The sequence below is a fragment of the Emydura macquarii genome, unplaced genomic scaffold (genome assembly GCF_026122565.2).
Source record: "Emydura macquarii macquarii isolate MOO-44397 ecotype Brisbane River unplaced genomic scaffold, CSIRO-AGI_Emac_v2 contig_2935, whole genome shotgun sequence".
In the NCBI taxonomy this organism is placed as follows: domain Eukaryota; kingdom Metazoa; phylum Chordata; order Testudines; family Chelidae; genus Emydura; species Emydura macquarii.
The window spans coordinates 186,457-194,332 of record NW_027133072.1 but is presented as its reverse complement, the minus strand read 5'-3'; positions in this window follow the sequence as shown (position 1 = coordinate 194,332).

Here is a 7,876-nt window from a genome sequence, read left to right as displayed (position 1 = left end):
TCTCCCGGCTCACAAAGGAATCAGCAGCATCCTCTGACCCAGGAAATTCAACCCCCGACCAATCTGCTGAGCAGCTAGAGCCAAAGCAACCTCCCCCTCCCTTAGCAATCAGCAGAGCAGCCTGGCGCCACAGTGTTAACCCTTCATCTGCTAGAGACTCGCCAAAATCCTGGCCCTGCTCGGTCTCTGTCCTGAGCCAAGTGAAACCTCCAGGGTGAACGAATCAGAGAGAGAATCCCAGAGAAATGTGCCCCCGTAACTGCTGTGCCAGCTTCTTATTGTAACATCAGAAAAGATACTGGAGACTTTTGAAAGCACATCAGAGACTTGACTTACCTCTACAGATAGGTGTGTTCGTTTCCCTGCCCCGACCAAGTGCCTGAAACAATATGCAGTGTGCCTCTGCTAATAAGGCTCACTACCTAAACATTCACCCCACCCAACGCTATGGGGTAACTTTGGTTCCTACTATCACTGTGTCTCCTTATATAAAAAATAAAACCCACAATCCTAGATACATACAATCTAGCTAAATTTGAACATTTTTATTGAACTCTATCAATTTAATAAAGCATCACTAAATCTAATCTGAATCCTTAAAAGCCTAGAGCAGTTAATCTGTGTATCTAGACTACCTGGTTTTCTGAACACTGTGTCTTCAGAAGTACTAACAGGAGTATCATTGTCCTAAAATGTTATTTTTCTTTATTCAGATTGACCACGTGAGATGCAGTAAACTGGTCTGGTATTGTTTGCATTGCTGAATTAGATTAATAGAATCATAGAAGATTAGGGTTGGAAGAGACCTCAGGAGGTAGTCTAGTCAAACCAGGACCAACCCAACTAAATCATCCCAGCCAGGGCTTTGTCAAGCGGGGCCTTAGAAACCTCTAAGCATGGAGATTTCACCACCTCCCTAGGAAACCCATTCCAGTGCTTCACCACTCTTCTAGTGAATATTTTTCCCCTAATATCCAACCTACACCTCCCCCATTGCAATTTGAGATGATTTTTCCTTGTTCTGTCATCTGCTACCAATGAGACCAGACTGGCTCCATCCTTCCTGGAACATCCTCTTCAGGTAGTTGAAGGCGGCTATCAAATCCCTCCTCACTCTTCTCTTCTGTACACTAAACAAGCCAAGTTCCCTCAGCCTCTCCTCATAAGTCATATGTTCCAGTCCCCTAATCATTTTTGTTGACCTTCGCTGGACTCTCCAATTTGTCCACATCCTTTCTTTAGTGGGGAACCCAAAACTGGACACAATAGTCCAAATGGGGCCTCACCAGCATCAAAAAAGGGGAATAAGCACTTCCCTCGAACTGTTGGCAATGCTCCTATTAATGCAGCCCAATATGCCATTAGCCTTCTTGGCAATAAGGACACACTGCTGACTCATATCCAGCTTCTTGTCCACTGTAACCCCCACGTCATTTTATGCAGAAATGCTGCTTAGCCAGTTGGTCCCCAGTCTGTGGTAGTGTACTGGATTCATCCATCCTAAATGCAGGACTTTGCACTTGTCCTTGTTGAACCTCATCAGATTTCTTTTGTCCCATTCCTCCAATTTGTCTAGGTCACTCTTTATTCTATCCCTACCCTCCAGCATATCTACCATACCCTTCAATTTAGTGTCATCTGCAAACTTGCTGAGGGTGCAATCCACACCATCCTCATGAGTGGCTGGGTACAGCAGTTATACTGTGTAATTGGAAGTAATTTATATGCTGGATGAAGGCTATGTCAGAGCAGAGCAGGAGTGGTTGATCTCACTATGAAACAGTGTAAAAGGCACGCTGGATGGAGAATTGAGGGGATACAGCTATTCAACAATCTAGATTGTATGCTGGGTAATGTCATGGGCTCTAACAAGAGTTGTTGTTTTTGCTGTACACAGACTAACATGGAACTACCCCTCTGGAACTTTTCGTCATGGGCTCTGTATCTGCATATGAGCCTAGGTGGGAACAGAGCACCTCCTTCACCTCTCTGGGTCTGTAGGGCAGCTTGAGTGGATGAGGAGACAAAAAGGGTGATCTTTGCAATCTCTTGGATACACCTCATTGAATTAAGTTAAACCTTTAATCAATTAAGTTTAATATCCCCAAGAAGAAGAGAAGGGTGATGGTGGTCGGGGACTCCCTCCTAAGGGAGACGGAGTCATCCATCTGCCGTCCGGACCGGGAAACTAGAGAAGTGTGCTGCTTGCCTGGAGCTAGGATTAGGGATGTGACGGAGAGACTGCCAAAACTTATCAAGTCCTCAGACCGCTACCCCTTCCTGCTTCTCCACGTGGGCACCAATGACACTGCCAAGAATGATCTTGAGCGGATCACTGCGGACTATGTGGCTCTGGGAAAAGAGATAAAGGAGTCTGAAGCACAAGTGGTATTCTCATCCATCCTCCCTGTTCAGGGAAAAGGCCCAGGTAGGGACGGTCACATTGCGGAAGTGAATGCGTGGTTACGCAGGTGGTGTCGAAGAAAGGGCTTTGGATTCTTCGATCATGGGATGTTGTTCCAGGAAGAAGGATTAATAGGAAGAGACGGGATTCACCTAACGAAGACAGGGTAGAGTATCTTCGCAGACAGGCTGGCTAACCTAGTGAGGAGGGCTTTAAACTAGGTTCGACGGGGGATGGAGACCTAAGCCTGAAGTTAAGTGGGGGAGAGGGACACCACAAGGAAGCAGAAGGAGGAGGGTGCAGCAGGGGAGGCCTCTCGATTCATACTGTGAAAGTAGGCCAATCGGCTGCTTATCTCAAGTGCCTGTACACAAATGCAAGAAGCCTGGGAAACAAGCAGGAGGAACTGGAAGTCCTGGCACAGTCAAGAAACTACTACATGATTGGAATAACTGAAACTTGGTGGAGTAACTCTCACGACTGGAGCACTGTCATGGATAGGTATAAACTGTTCAGGAAGGACAGGCAGGGGCGAAGGGGTGGAGGAGTTGCACTGTATGTAAGAGAGCACTCTGATTGCTCTGAGATCCTGTATGAAACTGGAGATAAGTCAGTTGAGTGTCTCTGGGTTAAGCTTAGAAGCAAGAACAATAAAGGTGATGTCGTGGTGGGTGTCTGTTATAGACCACCAGATCAGGAGGATGAGGTAGATGAGGCTTTCTTTACTCAACTAGGGAAAGTTTCCAGTTCACAGGACCTGGTTCTCATGGGGGACTTCAATCACCCTGACATCTGCTGGAAGAGCAATACAGCAGAGCACAAACAATCCAGGAAGTTTTTGGAGAGTGTCGCAGACAATTTCCTGGTGCAAGTGCCAAAGCAACCAACTAGGGGCCGTGCATCTCTTGACCTGCTGCTCACAAACAGGGAAAATTTGGTAGGAGAAGTAGAAGTGGGTGGCAATCTAGGCAGCATGAGATGGTCGAGCTCAGGATCCTGACAAAAGGAAGAAAGGAGAACTGCAGGATACGGACCATGGACTTCAGAAAAGCGGACTTTGACTCTCTCAGGGAACTGATGGGCAGGATTCCCTGGGAGGCTAATATGAGGGGGAAAGGAATCCAAGAGAGCTGGCTGTATTTTAAAGAAACCTTATTGAGGGCACAGGAGCAAACCATCCCGATGTGCAGAAAGAATAGCAAATATGGTAGGCGTCCAGCTTGGCTTAACAAAGAAGTCTTTGGCGAACTTAAACACAAAAAAGAAGCTTACAAGAAGTGGAAGCTTGGTCAGATGACTAGGGAGGATTATAAAAACACTGCTTGAACATGCAGGAATGAAATCAGGAAGGCCAAAGCACAATTGGAGTTGCAGCTAGCAAAGGACGTGAAAGGGAACAAGAAGGGTTTCTACAGGCATGTTGCCAACAAGAGGAAGATTAGGAAAAGTGTGGGCCCCTTAGAGAATGAGGGAGGCGACCTAGTGATGGAGGATGTGGAGAAAGCTGAGGTACTCAATGCCTTTTTTGCTTCTGTCTTCACAGACAAGATCAGCTCCCAGACTACTGTATTGGGTGGCACAGAATGGGAAGGAGGTGAACATCCCGCAGTATGAAGGAACAGGTCCAAGACTATTTAGAAGGATTGGACATACACAAGTCCATGGGGCCGGATGCAATGCACCCGAGGGTGCTGAGGGAATTGGCTGAGGTGATTTCAGAGCCATTGGCTATTATCTTTGAAAGCTCGTGGCAACAGGGGGAGGTCCCTGAGGACTGGAAAAAAGCAAATATAGTGCCCATCTTGAAAAAAGGGAGGAAAGAGGATCCAGGGAACTACAGACCAGTCAGCATCACTTCAATCCCTGGAAAACTCATGGAGCAGGTCCTTAAGAAATCCATTTTAAGGCACTTGGAAGAGAGGAAGGTGATCAGAAATAGTCAACATGGATTCACCAAGGGAAAGTTATGCCTGACCAACCTGATTGCTTTCTATGATGAGGTGACTGGCTCTGTGGATGTAGGGAAGGCGGTGGATGTGATATACCTTGACTTTAGCAAAGCTTTTGATACTGTCTCTCACAGTATTCTTATCAGTAAGTTAAAGAAGTATGGGTTGGATGAATGGACTATAAAATGGATAGAGAACTGGCTAGAGTATAGGGCTCAATGAGTAGTGATCAATGGCTCCATGTCTAGCTGGCAACCGGTCACAAGTGGAGTTCCCCGGGGGTCGGTTCTGGGGCCGGTTTTGTTCAACATCTTCATTAATGATCTGGAGGATGAGGTCGATTGCACCCTCAGCAAGTTTGCGGATGACACTAAGCTGGGGGGAGTGGTAGATACCCTGGAAGATAGGGATAGGATACAGAAGGACCTAAACAAACTGGAGGATTGGGCCAAAAGAAATCTAATGAGGTTCAACAAAGAAAAGTGCAGAGTCCTCCACTTAGGAAGGAAGAATCTCATGCACAGCTGCAGACTGGGGACCGATGAGCTAGGCAGCAGTTCTTCAGAAAAGGACCTGGGGGTAACCGTGGATAAAAAGCTGGATATGAGTCAGCAGTGTGCCCTGGTTGTCAAGAAGGCTAATAGCATATTGGGCTGCATTAGTAGGAGCATTGCCAGCAGGACGCGGGAAGTGATTATTCCCCTCTATTCGGCATTGGTGAGGCCGCATTTAGAGTACTGTGTCCAGTTTTGGGCCCCCCACTACAAAAAGGATGTAGACATGTTGGAGAGAGTCCAGCGGAGGGCAATAAAAATGATTAGGGGGCTGGAGCACAGGACTTATGAGGAGAGGCTAAGGGACCTGGGCTTGTTTAGTCTGCAAAAGAAAAGAATGAGGGGGGATTTGATAGCAGCCTTTAACTACCTGAAAGGGGGTTCCAGGGAGGATGGGCCTAGGCTGTTCTCGGTGGTGGCGGATGACAGAAAAAGGAGCAACAGTCTCAAGTTGCAGTTGGGGAGGTCTAGGTTGGACATTAGGAAAAAGTTTTTCACTAGGAGGGTGGTGAAGCACTGGAATGGGTTATCTAGGGAGGTGGTAGAATCTCCATCTTTAGAGGTTTTTAAGCTGCGGCTTGACAAAGCCCTGGCTGGGATGATATAGCTGAGGTTAGTCCTGCTTTGAGCAGGGGGTTGGACTAGATGACCTCCTGAGGTCCCTTCTAACTCTAATATTCTATGATTCTATGATTCTATCTTTAGAAAGACAAGGTGGGTGAGGTAATATTTATTGGACCAACTTCTGCTGGGGAGAGAAACAAGCTTTCCAGCTTACACAGAGCTCTTCTTCAAGTGTGGGAAAGGTACACGGAGTTTGAGTTTCCAGGCTCATCTGTCAAAGGTGTTGTTCGGGTGAAGAGGAGTTCTGTGTAGCTTGAAAGCGTGTTTCTTTCACAAACAGAAGCTGGTCCAGTAAAAAAGGTTTTACCTCATTCACTCTGTCTTCCTAATATCCTCGGACCAGCACAGCTACTACACTGCAGAGGGTAACTTTGGAGTCCATAGTAGCAAATGAAGGGTTTATATAGCTTTGTGGGCCGGGGATTGTTTGGTTTTCCATGGAAGAGTAACTACAGCTCCTCCATGAACTAAGAAGAGTAGGAGTGATTAGTCAAAGTCCCTCAGGTTGTAACATCTGCAGTGAAGGACCTATCACGTCTTCTCTAGGGACCAACAGACAAAAAATGGATTTTTGGATAAGTAACCACCCTCCACAGTCCTGGACCTGGTCCCTCACTCTGGGGATGACCCCACTGTCCCACTGTGCCCTGATTTCCCCACCTAGCCTCTTATTCTGGGGACCAACCCCTGCTGTGCCCTGATTTCCCCAGCCCCTCACTCCAGGGATTGACCCCCTCTTCACTTCCCATGCCCCAATTGCCCCCACCCGACCCATTGCTCTGGAGACTGCCCCCTTTCCATCCTGCTATGCCCTGATTGGACTGGAAGACAAGCTCCACATCAGCTCCTCCCAGCTTGGGTCTGCAGGCAGCAGGTGAGTGAGGGGGGGGAGGGGGGCGGAGGGAGGGGAGAATGGGCGATGGAGGGGGAGTGGAAAGCGAGTGATGGATTGGGTGCAGTTAATAGGCAATTTTACAAGTGTTCAAATTCAGAAAGCAGTGTGATTAACTTTAATTTGAATACCTTGGTTAGGGGAGTGTTTTTAGAGAGTTGATAGGTAGACCATGTACTGCAGGGAGATCCTGGTGTTTGAATTAATTGGCATAAGACAGCATGTTTACAAAAGGTAATTCTGTACACAAATGGGAAAATACTAATGTTCAAATATAGAAAAAGAACTATCACAAAGTACCCTGCTTTTGATATTTAAAATAGATAAAGGTAAAATAGTAACTCCTTCAGTTCCCACACCAAGATGGCAATGACGCTAGTGTGGAGTGTAAGGTATTAACACATTAAATAACTCTCTAGTTAAATAAATAGTTAAATAAAAATATACAACATAACTAAAATTAGCATAAAACTATTCTAAAGTTTAGAACACACACAAAGACTGAAATCAGATTTTAAAGACAGAAGATAGCTTTTCTCACTCACACAGAAGTATAATATTACAAGAAGGAGAGATCTAAGGATGCTTCACTTATTAGCAGGTCATTCTCATTCATACATGCAGGGGTGAGGGTAAGATACATGGCAGAGCAGAACTGTGATTATACTAAGTTGCTAATTCTCACTAGCACTTAATGTTATGAATTGAATTGACACAGGAAAACAAAACAAAATTAACCATCAAACAATGAATTTCCACAAAGTTATGATAACACAATAAGTCCAGCTGAGTTTTAGTTATGTATTCTTGAAACCAAAGATTGAAGGGTAATTATGTACAGAAGCCTTGTCTATAACTTTGAATGCTGGAAGAGGAAAATAAAAATAGTAGATATGAAGATTTTTCTTCTCTTTGAACTCTCACAGGGCCAAAAAAACCAAACTGAAGACAGAGATCTCCAGGGGTTATCGTCTGGGTCCACCCTGAAGGACACTTTTAAATTGACAGACCACTATAACTCTTTCACTTTTAGGATTTAGATGATAACCCATTTGTGTGTATATGTTTGCTTGCTTTAATCTGTAAATAACACTCATTTCTTTTTCCTAGTTGATAAACATTTATATGGTCTATTACAGGATTGGCTATAGGCATTGGATTTAGGATACCAATTGATCTGGGATGAGTGACTGGGCTCTTGGGTCTGAAAGCAACCTGAATATTTTGTGATCTTTGGTGTAATTTATCATTAATCACTGCCTGGGTGGCAAAAAAGACTGGAGGGTCTAAGGAGACTGTCTATGATTCCATGGTAAGACTGAGTTCCCATTTGTTACAGGCTTGGTGAATTTAATTATAGAACATACTATCACTTTGGAGTGTTTGCCATGTTTCTGATATTCTACACTCACAGTCATGAACCACTCCAGACGGCATAATACAGGCTTATTCA